This window comes from Carcharodon carcharias, chromosome 3, assembly GCF_017639515.1.
Source record: "Carcharodon carcharias isolate sCarCar2 chromosome 3, sCarCar2.pri, whole genome shotgun sequence".
Taxonomy (NCBI): Eukaryota; Metazoa; Chordata; class Chondrichthyes; order Lamniformes; family Lamnidae; genus Carcharodon; species Carcharodon carcharias.
The window spans coordinates 8,717,567-8,731,056 of NC_054469.1; positions in this window are offsets into that span (position 1 = coordinate 8,717,567).

Consider the following 13,490-nt stretch of genomic DNA (forward strand, 5'->3'; position numbering starts at 1 on the left):
CAATGTGCCCTCCTGACCCTTCTCCATTTTGGCAGTCACAAGCCAGGGTCTCCCATGAGTATGCTTGACCTCTTCCCTAAAATGTTCTCTCTGTCTTCCTGGGAGCCTCCTGCTGCAACCGAGTTCCAAGCAGAACAATTACTTCGGGAGTCTGGTGTCAGGCATGTGAATGAATGTCCCAGCCACCAGAGCAGGTTTTGCATGATTAATGCCTCGATGCTGGGCAGGATGCTGCTGTTGTACCACCTTTCTTGTCACCAGATTTGCAGAATCTGGTGAAGGCCCTGCTGGTGGTACTTCTCCAGTGCTTTGAGGCTGCTGTAGGTTGTCCTCTTGGCAGCTTTTGTTCCTTTCACTAATTACTTTAAATCTGTGCACCCTGTTCTTGATCCTTTCACAAGAGGGAACAGTTTCTCTCTATCTACTCAGTCTAGACCCCTCATGATTTTGAATATCTCTGTGAAATCTCCTCTTAGACTTTTCTTCTCCAGGAAAAGAGTCCTGAACTTCTCCAATATATCTTTACAACTGTATTTTCTCATCACTGGAACCATTTTCATGAATATCTCCTGCAATCTCTCCAATGCATCATATCCTTCCTAAAATGTAGCACCAGATCTGGACACAATACTACAGCTGTGGCCAAACTAGTGCCTTACACAAGTTCATCATAACCTCATTGCTCTTGTACTCTATGCCCCTATTAATAAAGCCTAGGAAACTGTTTGCTTCATTAACCACTCTCTCAACCTGCCCTGCCACCTTCAGTGATTTTTGCTCATATACACTCAGGTCCTTCTGCTCCTGCACACCCTTTAGAGTTGTTCATTTATTTTATATTGTCTCTCCATGTTCTTCCTACCAAAATGAATCACTACACAATTCTGCGTAATGAACTTCATCTGCCAATTGTCCACCTATTCCCCAACCTGCCGATGCTCTTGTGATGATCTACACAATTCACAATGCTTTCAAGTTTCGCATCATCCACAAATATTGAAATAGTGCCCTGTACACCAAGCTGTAGGTCATCAAATTGTCCACATTTTCCAGGATCTTGCCATTGATCTTAAATGATGTGGGGGGCGGAGGGGGGGGGGGGGGGGGGGGGGGAGGTGGGGGGGGGGGTGTTGATGATGGGGGTGGGGGGTGTTTTGCTGTGGGATCTGATTGGAAGAGGATCTTCATTTTCTTAGTGTCTAGGGAAAGACCCATTTTCTCATATGCTTCAGGGAAGGAGTTGGCAATGACCTGGAGCTCAGTTTCTGAGTGAGCGCACATAACAAGTGTCACATGCATATTGAGTTTGGCAGTAATACAGCAGTGACTACATATCACAAATTAGTCTGTTTGATGTACAGTGTTTTAAGATGGTTTGAAATTGTGATATAGACAAATTTAAGTTCTACTTTTATCATACTGGATTGCTTTGGAAGTGCATTAACTGTTATAGAGTCAAAATTCCCAGCCAAGTCATCTAGGATTCCTACCTCCTGCTTGTTGTCTAGTGAAGTCTGTTGGACTTTGGTATGAGGCAAACTCAGACTTGACTGTCATAGAATCATAGGGGTCTATAGCACAGAAAAAAGCCCTTCAGCCCATCAAATCTGCACCGGTCAAACAAGTACCTAACTATAACAAAAACAGAATTACCTGGAAAAACTCAGCAGGTCCCTAGTAGGGACTTTACAGCCTTCCAGACTGAATATTGAATTCAACAACTTTAGGTCGTGAGCTCCCTCCCCCATCCCCACCCCCTTTCTGTTTCCCCCTTCCTTTTTTTTTCCAATAAACTATAAAGATTTTCCTTTTCCCACCTATTTCCATTATATAAAAAAAATTTAAAAAAAATAAAAAAAAATAAAAAAAAAACCCACTAGAGCTATACCTTGAGTGCCCTACCATCCATTCTTAATTAGCACATTCGTTTAGATAATATCACCAACTTTAACTTTAACACCTATGTGTTCTATTGTACTATTGTCGTTGACATCTTTTGATGATCTGCTTCTATCACTTCTTGTTTGTCCCTACAACCACACCGCCCCCCCTCCACCTCTCTGTCTCTCTATCTCTCCGCCCCCCCACACACACACCTTAAACCAGCTTATATTTCAACTCTTTCTTGGACTCGAACTCAAGTTCTGTCGAAGGGTCATGAGGACTCGAAACGTCAACTCTTTTCTTCTCCGCCGATGCTGCCAGACCTGCTGAGTTTTTCCAGGTAATTCTGTTTTTGTTTTGGATTTCCAGCATCCGCAGTTTTTTTGTTTTTATATAAGTACCTAACTATTCTAATCCCATTTTCCAGCACTAGGCCCATAGCTTTGTGTGCCATGGCATCGCAAGTGCACATCCAGATACTTCTTAAATGTTATGAGGGTTTCTACCACCCTTTCAGGCAGTGAGTTCCAGATTCCCACCACCCTCTGGGTTAAAAAATTATTCCTCACACTCCCTCTAAACCTCCTGCCCCTTATCTTAAATCTATGCCCCCTGGTTATTGATCCCTTCACTGAGGGAAAAGTTCCTTCCTGGCTACTCTATCTATGCCCCTTATAATTTTATACACCTCAATCATGTCCTCCCTCAATCTCCTCTGCTCCAGGAAAAATAACCCCAGTCTATCCAATCTCTCTTCATAACTAAAACTCTCCAGCCCAGGCAGCATCCTGGTAAATCTCCTCTGCACTCTCTCTAGTGCAATCACATCCTTCCTATACTGCGGATTCCAGAACTACATGTAATACTCTAGCTGTGGCCTAACCAGTGTTTTATATAGTTCCAGCATAACCTCCCTGTACCCGGCTAATAAAGGCAAGTATCCCATATGCCTTCTTAACCACATTATTTACCTGCCCCGCTACCTTAAGGGACTGGTAGAAATTCACACCAAGGTCCCTCTGATCCTCAGTACTTCCCAGCATCCTACCATTCATCATGTATCCCTGTGCCTTTTTTGCCCTTCCCAAGTGCATCACCTCACACTTATCCAGATTAAATTCCATTTGCCACTGATCAGCCCATCTGACTAGCCCATCTATATCCTCCTGTAATCTAAGGCTATCCTCCTCACTATTTACCACCCCACCAATTTTTGTGTCATCTTATTGATCAACCCTCCTACATTCAAGACTAAATTGTTTATAAATACCACAAACAGCAACACTGATCCCTGTGGATCCCCACTGGACACAGGCATCCAGTCACAAAAACACCCCTTGACCATTGTCCTCTGCCACTCTGCGAATTCTGGATCCAATTTGCCAAATTGCCTTGGATCCCATGAGCTCTTACCTTCATTATTAGTCTCTCATGCGGGACCTTATCAAAAGCCTCGCTGAAGTCCAAGTAGACTACGATAGTGTGATGCATCCAATGTTGAATAGACTGACTCTCACCCTTTAGGCTTACACATGATGAATGGCCATTTGTCTTCGATGCCAGGTGATCAGCTTTACTCAACAAGAGTACAAAAGTAAATTTAGAATTGTTCCATGCACAATGTATATTCATAAGAATGGAATGAAATAATAACAGGAATCAAAGCTGTTGACTCTCAAGATTGTCATTTCCCCTTTCCACAACCAACAGCAATGATACTGAGCATTGCAGTTTAAAGTTTAGGTTTCAGTTTTCTTTAATAAACTCACTCATTTTCTTCTCTCCTTTCCTCTCAACATAACATCTCACTCCAAAATGGGGCTGTTTAACAAAATTGAGGCTCATGAAATAGGAGGGTCAGTGTCAGCTTGGATAAAAAAAGGCTTAAGAACAAAAAACAAGTTATGGTAAATAGTTGGTTTTAAAACTGGTAGGTGATGGATAGTAATGTTCCACACGGGCCAGTGCTAGGGCTACTGTTTTTTGACATATATAAATGACTTGTACACTGTAATACTAAGTAACATTTCAAAATGTTCTGATGATGCCAAACTTGGAGGTATGGCAAACCGTGAGGATAATACCAATCAACTGTAACAGGGTATAGGTAGGTTAGTGGAATAGGCAGACAAGTTGCAGGTGAAATTCAAAACAGAGAAGTGTGAGGTGATGCACTTTAGTAGAAGAGATAGGGAGAGGCAGCATAAGATCATCTTTGGAGATGGAAGGATATACTATCAGAGTAATTAGGAAAGCATATGGGATTTTGGGCTTCATAAACAGAGGTATTGAGTCATTGGTTAAGATAAGGTTGACAAAGGTAAACTGTTCCTGCTAGCTGATGGCACAAGGGCTTGGGGACAGAGATTCAAGATTTGGGCAAGAGAGGGTGGATATAAGGAGGAGCTTGTCTACACGGTGAGTGGTAATGACCTGGAATTCTTGAAGAGGAGACAATCTATGATTTCAAAAGGAAATTGGATGGGCACTTGAAGGAATGGGGATGGTTATGAGGATAGGATGGGGGAATGGGCTTGACTGGATTCCTCTACGGAGAGTCAGCATTCTCTCGATGGGCTGAATGCTCTCCTTCTGTGCCATTGTGACACTATGACTCAAAGCCCTGAAGGGTAATGTCTAAATTAAGGAAATGTCATTTTGCTTATCCTGATTTTCTTTCATGTGATTTCCACACCTTTCAATAGTGATCACTATATTGTCACTTGTGATGTGCCTCTCCTTAACTTTTTATGTCTCAGCACCTCTGATACTGAAACCATGCCTTTGCTGCCTTTAGACTTGATTGTTCCAATGTACTCCTGGTTGCTCTCCTATCTTCTACCCTTCATAAATATAAGGTCATCTAAAACTCTGCTGCCTGTGTCCTGTCTCACACCAAGTATTATTCACACATCACCCTGGTGCTCACTGACGTACATCGATTTCTTGTTAGGCAATTTAAAAATTCTCATCCTTGTTGTCAAGCCTGTCCATGGCCTTACCCCTCCCTATTTCTTTAATGTCTTTCAGCCCCACAACCCTCTAATTTTGGCTTCTCAAGCATCCCTGATCTTAATCATTCTACCATTGGTGGCACTGGTCTCAAGGGCATCTAGAGCTGAGCAATAAATATTGGCTGAGACAGTGAAGCCCAAATCCTGTGAATGAATTAAAAAAAAGGTGCCTTCAGCTGCCTGGGCCCAAAGCTCTGGAATGCACTTCCTAAACATCTACTTGTCTCTGCCTTTCTTTCCTCCTTTAAGATGCTCCTTAAAAACCAACTCTTTGACCAAACTTCTGAACACCTACCCTTATAACTTCTTACGTGGTTCAGTGTCAAATTTTATTTTATAACACTTCTGTGAAACATGTTTGGATGTATTACTCTAAAGGCACTATATAAATATAGGTTCTTGGTCATTGGTTATGAGGCACATCCATTATAAGAGTGCACAATGTGATTACTTGGATAATATATAATGTTTAGGGGTTTGGGCTCCAGTTAGTGCCTTTCTCACATGACTGGAGGTGAAGACCCAGAGCTGTATGTGAAATGAGGCAAATGTAGGTCAATGCAAGTTTATTGCAAAATATTCATGGTTATCTCCTCCCCAGGAAATAATGCGAGCAGATGTGAACTGTTTGATGCCCAGGAACTGAATAGAGACTGACTTCTGTAAGTAAGTTATAGTCTGGAGTCTAGTCAAGAAGTTTGGGTATTTTAAATATAGAATAATGGATAGCTGGGATTGAGTTGCAGGTTGGAGTCTAATTGAGGGGGTTGGGTGGTTCATATATAGAATAATTGTTACAGTGGATTGAAAACCATAAGGGACCTAAGCAAAATGAGTTTGTGGCAGCCTCAGTCCTGGACTCAGTGGCCATTGACCTATTACACATAGTTATGTGTAATGGTTATGATTTGAATGGCTCACATCTCATCAAGCCAAAATGAATTCAAGAAAACTGGTATTTTCTGAGCTGGTAGCAGAAAATGATAGCTATGGTAACTGCTGGACTGCTGTAGAAAACCAGCTCATTCACCATTTATCCTTCAGGAAAGAGAACCTGCCTCAATGTATAACTCCAGTCCCACAATAAGTGATTGACTTACGCTCTCACTGAGGTTACTCAGTGAGGCACTTACCTTCAGAGCAACAAGTGATGGTCAATAAATCAATTCTTGCTTGGTATGAAGGAAGAATAATTCAGATGCAATTTTCAGAAAATTGGAATCTCACCCACAGAAGCCATATGGATAGCATGTCCACCAAAATATTGGAGTGGTTCTTATCAACGTCATAACTGATATCCTCTGTGACTATGACAAAAGTAAACCATCCCTTTTTATCCTTCTCAACCTTTTTGCAGCATTTGACAAGATTGACCACACCATCTTCCACCAAGGCCTCTCCTCCCTCCTCCAGCTGGGTGGAGTGCACTCACGATCCTAGTTATCTAATCAAAGCCGGAGTATCAGCTGCAATGGTTTGTCTCCTCACTCTTGCAGCATTATCTTTGTGTTCCCCAAGGATATATCCTCGCTGGGAAAATGCTGCAATATATTATTGAGGAAGTCTTAACAGTGCACAGAGAAAAGCATAGTATGATTAGACCAACTCAACATGATTTTATGGAAGGGAAGTCCCATTTGCCAAATATGTTTATAACTAGTAGAATGGATAAAGGGGAACCAGTAGATGTAGTATAGCTGGATTTTCAAAAGGCATTTGATAAGTCACTGCACAAAAGGTTAACAGGCAAAATGAGGGCTCATGGAGTTGGAGGTAATATGTTAGCATGGATAGCGGATTGGTTAACAGATAGAAAACAGAGTGGGCATAAATGGAGCTTTTTCAAATTGGCAGGCTGTGAATGAGGGAGAGTTGCAAGGATCAATGCTGGGACCTCAGCTATTTACAATCTATATTAATGACTTAGATGAAGAGACAGAGAGTCATGTATCTAAGTTTGCTGATGATACCAAACAAGATGGAAAGATAAACTGTGGGGAGGACACAGAGAGGCTGCAAAGAGGTATAGAGGTATGTGCACACATACCGCCAATCATTTCCATTTCGATCAGAAGAATGAGGAAAGTTAATATAAAGGATGCAGTTCCGAAAGGGATCCTGGAACAGGGAGTTGGGAGGTATGTGTGCACAAATCATCGAAGGTGAAGAAAGTAGTTAATAAATCAGACAGAACCCAGGACTTTATCAATAGAGGCATAGGGTACAAAAGCAAGGAAGTTATGGTGAACCTTTTAAATAATGTTCCACCACAGCAGACTATTGTGTCCAGTTCTGGGCTCTGCAATTTAGGAAGGATGTGAAGGCATTTGTGAGGGTGCAGATAGGATTTATGAGAATGATTCCAGCATAAGGGACTTTAGTCACGTGGATAGGTCAGAGAAACTGGGATTGTTCTACTTCGAGAAGAAAAGGCTGACAGGATATTTGACAGAGGTATTCAAAATCATGAGGAGTCTAGACAGAGTAGGTAAGAAAAAACTGTTCCTATTGACAGAAGTGTTAAGAACCAGAGGACACTGATTTGAGGTGAACGGCAACAGAACTAACGTTGAGATGAGGCAACTCATTTTTATGCAGTGATCTGAAATACATACAGTTTGGGGGAGGCACGTCAATCATAGCTTTCAAAAGGGAACTGGGTAAGTACCTGAAGTGAAAAATGTGCAATGAGCAGGGGAGTGGGACTGGGTGAGTTGCTGTCACAGAGAAACTGAACTGGACTAGCCACATAAATACTGTGGCTACAAGAACAGGTCAGAGGATGGGAATCTTGTGATGAGTAACCCACCTCCTGACTCCCCCAAAGCCTGTCCACCATCTACAAGGCACAAGTCAAGAGTGTGATGGAATACTCCCCACTTGCCTGGAAGAGTGAAGCTTCCACAACACTCAAGAAGCTTGACACCATCCAGGACAAAGCAGCCCACTTGACTGGCACCACATGCACAAACATACAGTCCCTCCACCACCAACACACAGTAGCAGCAGTGTGTACCATCTACAAGATGCACTGCAGAAACTCACCAAGGCTCCTTAGACAGCACCTTCCAAACCCATGACCACTATCACCTAGAAGGACAAGGGAGCAGATAGATGGCAATACCACCACCTGGAAGTTCCCCTCCAAGTCACTCACCATCCTGACTTGGAAATATATCACTGTTCCTTCACTGTCACTGGGTCAAAATCCTGGAACTCCCTCCCTAACAGCACTGTGGGTGTACCTACACCACATGGACTGCAGTGGTTCAAGAAGGCAGCTCACCATCACCTTCTCAAGGGCAACTAAGGATGGGCAATAAATGCTGGCCCAGTCAGTGAAGCCCACATCCTGTGAATGAATTAAAAAAAAGAGCCAGTGTGGACGTGATGGGTTGAATGGCCTCTTTCTGTGCTATAACCATTTTGTGATTCTGTGATTCTAAGTTGTTGCTGGTTAGAGTGACAAATGGAATGTCACATTAATAGAATAGGGGGATATCTTCAATTTTGGGTTAAGGTTTGCCCAGGAACGAGAATGGGTGGCATTACTTTGTACATAACTCACGCCGTATCCACCTGGGAGTGTTGGCCAGCATGGAGGGAGCTTTTCTCTGTACCCCTGTCTCAGCTCAGCTGCTAATGATACCCTCATTCATGCCTTTGTTGCCTCTATATTCAACTATTCCAACACGCTCTTGACTGCTCTCCCACATACTACCCTCTGTGAACTTGAGGTCATCCAAAACTCTGCTGTCCATGTCTTAACTCGCACCCGGCTCCATTCCCCTGTCCCCCCGTGCTCACTGACCTACATTGACACCTGGTCATCCTTGTTTTACAATCCCTCCGACCCCACAACCCTCTGTGTTATCTGTGCTCCTGTAATTCTGCTTTCATGTGTAGTTCCAATTATAATCGCTCCACCATTGGAGGCTGTGTCTTCAGCTGTCTAGACCCCAAGCTCTGGAATTTCCTCCCTGCTCCTCTCTGCCTCTTTACCCCACCTTCCTCCTTTAAACACACCTCTTTGACCAAGAGGTATCATCAGATCTCCTTATGTGTCTCAGCGTCATATTTTATAACTCTCCTGTGACCTTGGGATGGTTCATTATGTTGAAGGCACTATATAAATGTAAGTTGTTGCTTTTGTTGCTGTTTAATCTGCCTCTCATGCTCTGTATATTTCACTCATGCGTGGGTTATATTATCCGACGTTGACAGTCAGTTTGAAGGTTTTACAGTTTTGAAGAACTTCTAACCTCTCCGCTTTCTCTCAACATTAAAATGAAACACGAGCTTTGAACTGCCCAGCTCTGCCCTCCTCTGCCTAGGCACACAAAAGTCTGGGCAGAGAAAGGGCTGCAAGATTTGTCATCACTCCTGGCTCTGTGTCACACTCTGCAAGTGTCAGTTGTGACTTGTATCTGGTCCTTGAAGGATAACCCAGCAGTGTATTGAAAATCAATAACTCGACAAACCCAGTACAGGAATGGACTGAGGAATCGGGGTTACAAACGTTGGGTGTCTGAGCTGCTCTTGCAAAGCCTAGCTCCCCGGAGAGGGAATGGGACACTGCAGACTCATAGTTCTTGGTTCTGTGTGTGTGAAGTGGGGAATTCTGTGCAGTGATGGGGGTAGTGGATGAAAGGTTTGGGGAGTGGGTGACAGGAAAGGGAGTGGGTGACAGGACAAGAGACTGGGCGACAGGACAGGGAGTGGGTGACGAGGGAGTGGGTGATGGGACAGGGAGTGGCTGACAGGACAAGGGAGTGGGTGACAGGACAGGGAGTGGGTGACAAAACAGGGAGTGGGTGACAGGAGAGGGAGTGGGTGACAGGACAGGGAGTGGGTGACAGGACAGGGAGTGGGTGACAAAACAGGGAGTGGGTGACAGGAGAGGGAGTGGGTGACAGGACAGGGAGTGGGTGACAAAACAGGGAGTGGGTGACAAAACAGGGAGTGGGTGACAGGAGAGAGAGTGGGTGACAGGACAGGGAGTGGGTGACAGGACAGGGAGTGGGTGAGAGGAGAGGGAGTGGGTGACAGGACAGGGAGTGGGTGACAGAACAGGGAATGGGTGACAGGACAGGGAGTGGGTGACGGGACAGGGAGTGGGTGACAAGAGAGGGGAGAGGGTAACAGGACGGGGATTGGGTGACAGGACAGGGGGTGGGTGAAGGGACAGGGAGTGGGTGACAGGACAGGGAGTGGGTGAGAGGAGAGGGAGTGGGTGACAGGACAGGGAGTGGGTGACAGAACAGGGAATGGGTGACAGGACAGGGAGTGGGTGACGGGACAGGGAGTGGGTGACAAGAGAGGGGAGAGGGTAACAGGACGGGGATTGGGTGACAGGACAGGGGGTGGGTGAAGGGACAGGGAGTGGGTGACAGGACAGGGAGTGGGTGACAGGACAGGGAGTGGGTGACGAGGGAGTGGGTGACAGGACAGGGAGTGGGTGACAGGAGAGGGAGTGGGTGACAGGAGAGGGAGTGGGTGACTGGAGAGGGAGTGGGTAACAGGACAGGGAGTGGGTGACGAGGGAGTGGGTAACAGGAGAGGGAGTGGGTGACGAGGGAGTGGGTGACAGGACAGGGAGCGGGTGACAGGACAGGGAGTGGGTGACGGGACAGGGAGTGGGTGACGAGGGAGTGGGTGACAGGACAGGGAGTGGGTGACGAGGGAGTGGGTGACAGGACAGGGAGTGGGTGACAGGACAGGGAGTGGGTGACAGGACAGGGAGTGGGTGACGAGGGAGTAGGTGACAGGACAGGGAGTGGGTGACAGGACAGGGAGTGGGTGACAGGACAGGGAGTGGGCGACAGGACAAGGAGTGGGTGATGGGAGAGGGAGTGGGTGACAGGAGAGCGATTGGGTGACTGGACAGGGAGTGGGTGACGAGGAAGTGGGTGACAGGACAGGGAGTGGGTGACGAGGGAGTGGGTGGCAGGACAGGGAGTGGGTGACAGGAGAGGGAGTGGGTGACAGGACAGGGAGTGGGTGATGCGACAGGCAGTGGGTGACAGGACAGGGAGTGGGTGACAGGAGAGGGGAGTGGGTGACGTGACAGGGAGTGGGTGACAGGACAGGGGGTGGGTGACAAGGGAGTGGGTGACAGGACAGGGAGTGGGTGTCGAGGGTGTGGGTGAAAAGAGAGGGGATTGGTTGAAGGGACAGGGAGTGGGTGACAAGGGAGTGGGTGACAGGACAGGGGGTGGGTGACAGGACAGGGAGTGGATGGTGGGACAGGGAGTGGGTGACGAGGGAGTGGGTAACAGGAGAGGGAGTGGGTGACGAGGGAGTGGGTGACAGGACAGGGAGTGGGTGACGAGGGAGTGGGTGACAGGAGAGGGAGTGGGTGACGAGGGAGCGGGTGACAGAACAGGGAGTGGGTGACAGGAAAGGGAGTGGGTGACAGGACGAGGAGTGGGTGACATGACAGGGAGTGGGTGACAGAACAGGGAGTGGGTGACGAGATGGGGAGTGGGTGACAGGACAGGGAGTGGGTGACGGGACAGGGAGTGGGTGACAGGAGAGGGAGTGGGTGACAGGACAGGGAGTGGGTGACAGGACAGGGAGTGGGTGACAGGAGAGGGAGTGGGTGACATGACAGGGAGTGGGTGACAGAACAGGGAGTGGGTGACGAGATGGGGAGTGGCTGACAGGACAGGGAGTGGGTGACGGGACAGGGAGTGGGTGACAGGAGAGGGAGTGGGTGACAGGACGAGGATGGGTGACAGGACAGGGAGTGAGTGACGAGGGAGTGGGTGACAGGACAGGGGGTGGGTGACAGGAGAGGGAGTGGGTGACAGGACAGGGAGTGGGTGACAGGACAGTAAGTGGGTGACAGGACAGGGAGTGGGTGACAGGACAGGAAGTGGGTGAGAGGAAAGGGAGTGGGTGAAAGGACAGGGAGTGGGTGACGGGACAGCAAGTGGGTGACAGGAAAGGGAGTGGGTGACAGGACAGGGAGTGGGTGACAGGACAGGGAGTGGGCGACAGGACAGGGAGTGGGTGATGGGAGAGGGAGTGGGTGACAGGAAAGGGAGTGGGTGACAGGAGAGCGATTGGGTGACTGGACAGGGAGTGGGTGACGAGGAAGTGGGTGACAGGACAGGGAGTGGGTGACGAGGGAGTGGGTGGCAGGACAGGGAGTGGGTGACAGGACAGGAAGTGGGTGACAGGACAGGGAGTGGGTGACAGGAGAGCGATTGGGTGACTGGACAGGGAGTGGGTGACGAGGGAGTGGGTGGCAGGACAGGGAGTGGTTGAAGGAGAGGGGAGTGGTTGACGTGACAGAGAGTGGGTGACAGGACAGGGGGTGGGTGACAAGGGAGTGGGTGACAGGACAGGGAGTGGGTGTCGAGGGTGTGGGTGAAAAGAGAGGGGAGTGGTTGAAGGCACAGGGAGTGGGTGACAAGGGAGTGGGTGAAAGGACAGGGGGTGGGTGACAGGACAGGGAGTTGGTGACAGGACAGGGGGTGGGTGACAGGACAGGGAATGGGTGACAGGACAGGGAGTGGGTGACAGGACAGGGAGTGGGTGGTGGGACAGGGAGTGGGTGACGAGGGAGTGGGTAACAGGAGAGCGAGTGGGTGACGAGGGAGTGGGTGACAGGACAGGGAGTGGGTGACAGGACAGGGAGTGGGTGATGGGACAGCGAGTGGGTGACAGGAAAGGGATTGGGTGACGAGGGAGTGGGTGACAGGAGAGGGAGTGGGTGACGAGGGAGTGGGTGACAGGACAGGGAGTGGGTGACGAGGGAGTGGGTGACAGGAGAGGGAGTGGGTGACGAGGGAGTGGGTGACAGGACAGGGAGAGGGTGACAGGACAGGGAGTGGGTGACAGGACGAGGAGTGGGTGACATGACAGGGAGTGGGTGACAGAACAGGGAGTGGGTGACGAGATGGGGAGTGGGTGACAGGACAGGGAGTGGGTGAAGGGACAGGGAGTGGGTGACAGGAGAGGGAGTGGGTGACAGGACAGGGAGTGGGTGACAGGACAGGGAGTGGGTGATGCGACAGGGAGTGGGTGACAGGACAGGGAGTGGGTGACAGGACAGGGAGTGGGTGACAGGACAGGGAGTGAGTGACGAGGGAGTGGGTGACAGGACAGGGAGTGGGTGACAGGACAGGGAGTGGGTGACAGGACGAGGATGGGTGACAGGACAGGGAGTGGGTGACAGGACAGGGAGTGGGTGACAGGACAGGGAGCGGGTGACGAGGGAGTAGGTGACAGGACAGGGAGTGGGTGACAGGACAGGGAGTGAGTGACGAGGGAGTGGGTGACAGGACAGGGAGTGGGTGACAGGACAGGGAGTGGGTGACAGGACAGGGAGTGGGTGACGGGACAGGGAGTGGGTGACAGGAGAGGGAGTGGGTGACAGGACAGGGAGTGGGTGACAGGAGAGGAAGTGGGTGACAGGACAGGGAGTGGGTGACAGGACAGGGAGCGGGTGACAGGACAGGGAGTGGGTGACGGGACAGGGAGCGAGTGACGAGGGAGTGGGTGATAGGACAGGGAGTGGGTGACAGGACAGGGATTGGGTGACAGGACAGGGAGTGGGTGACGGGACAGGGAATGGGTGACAGG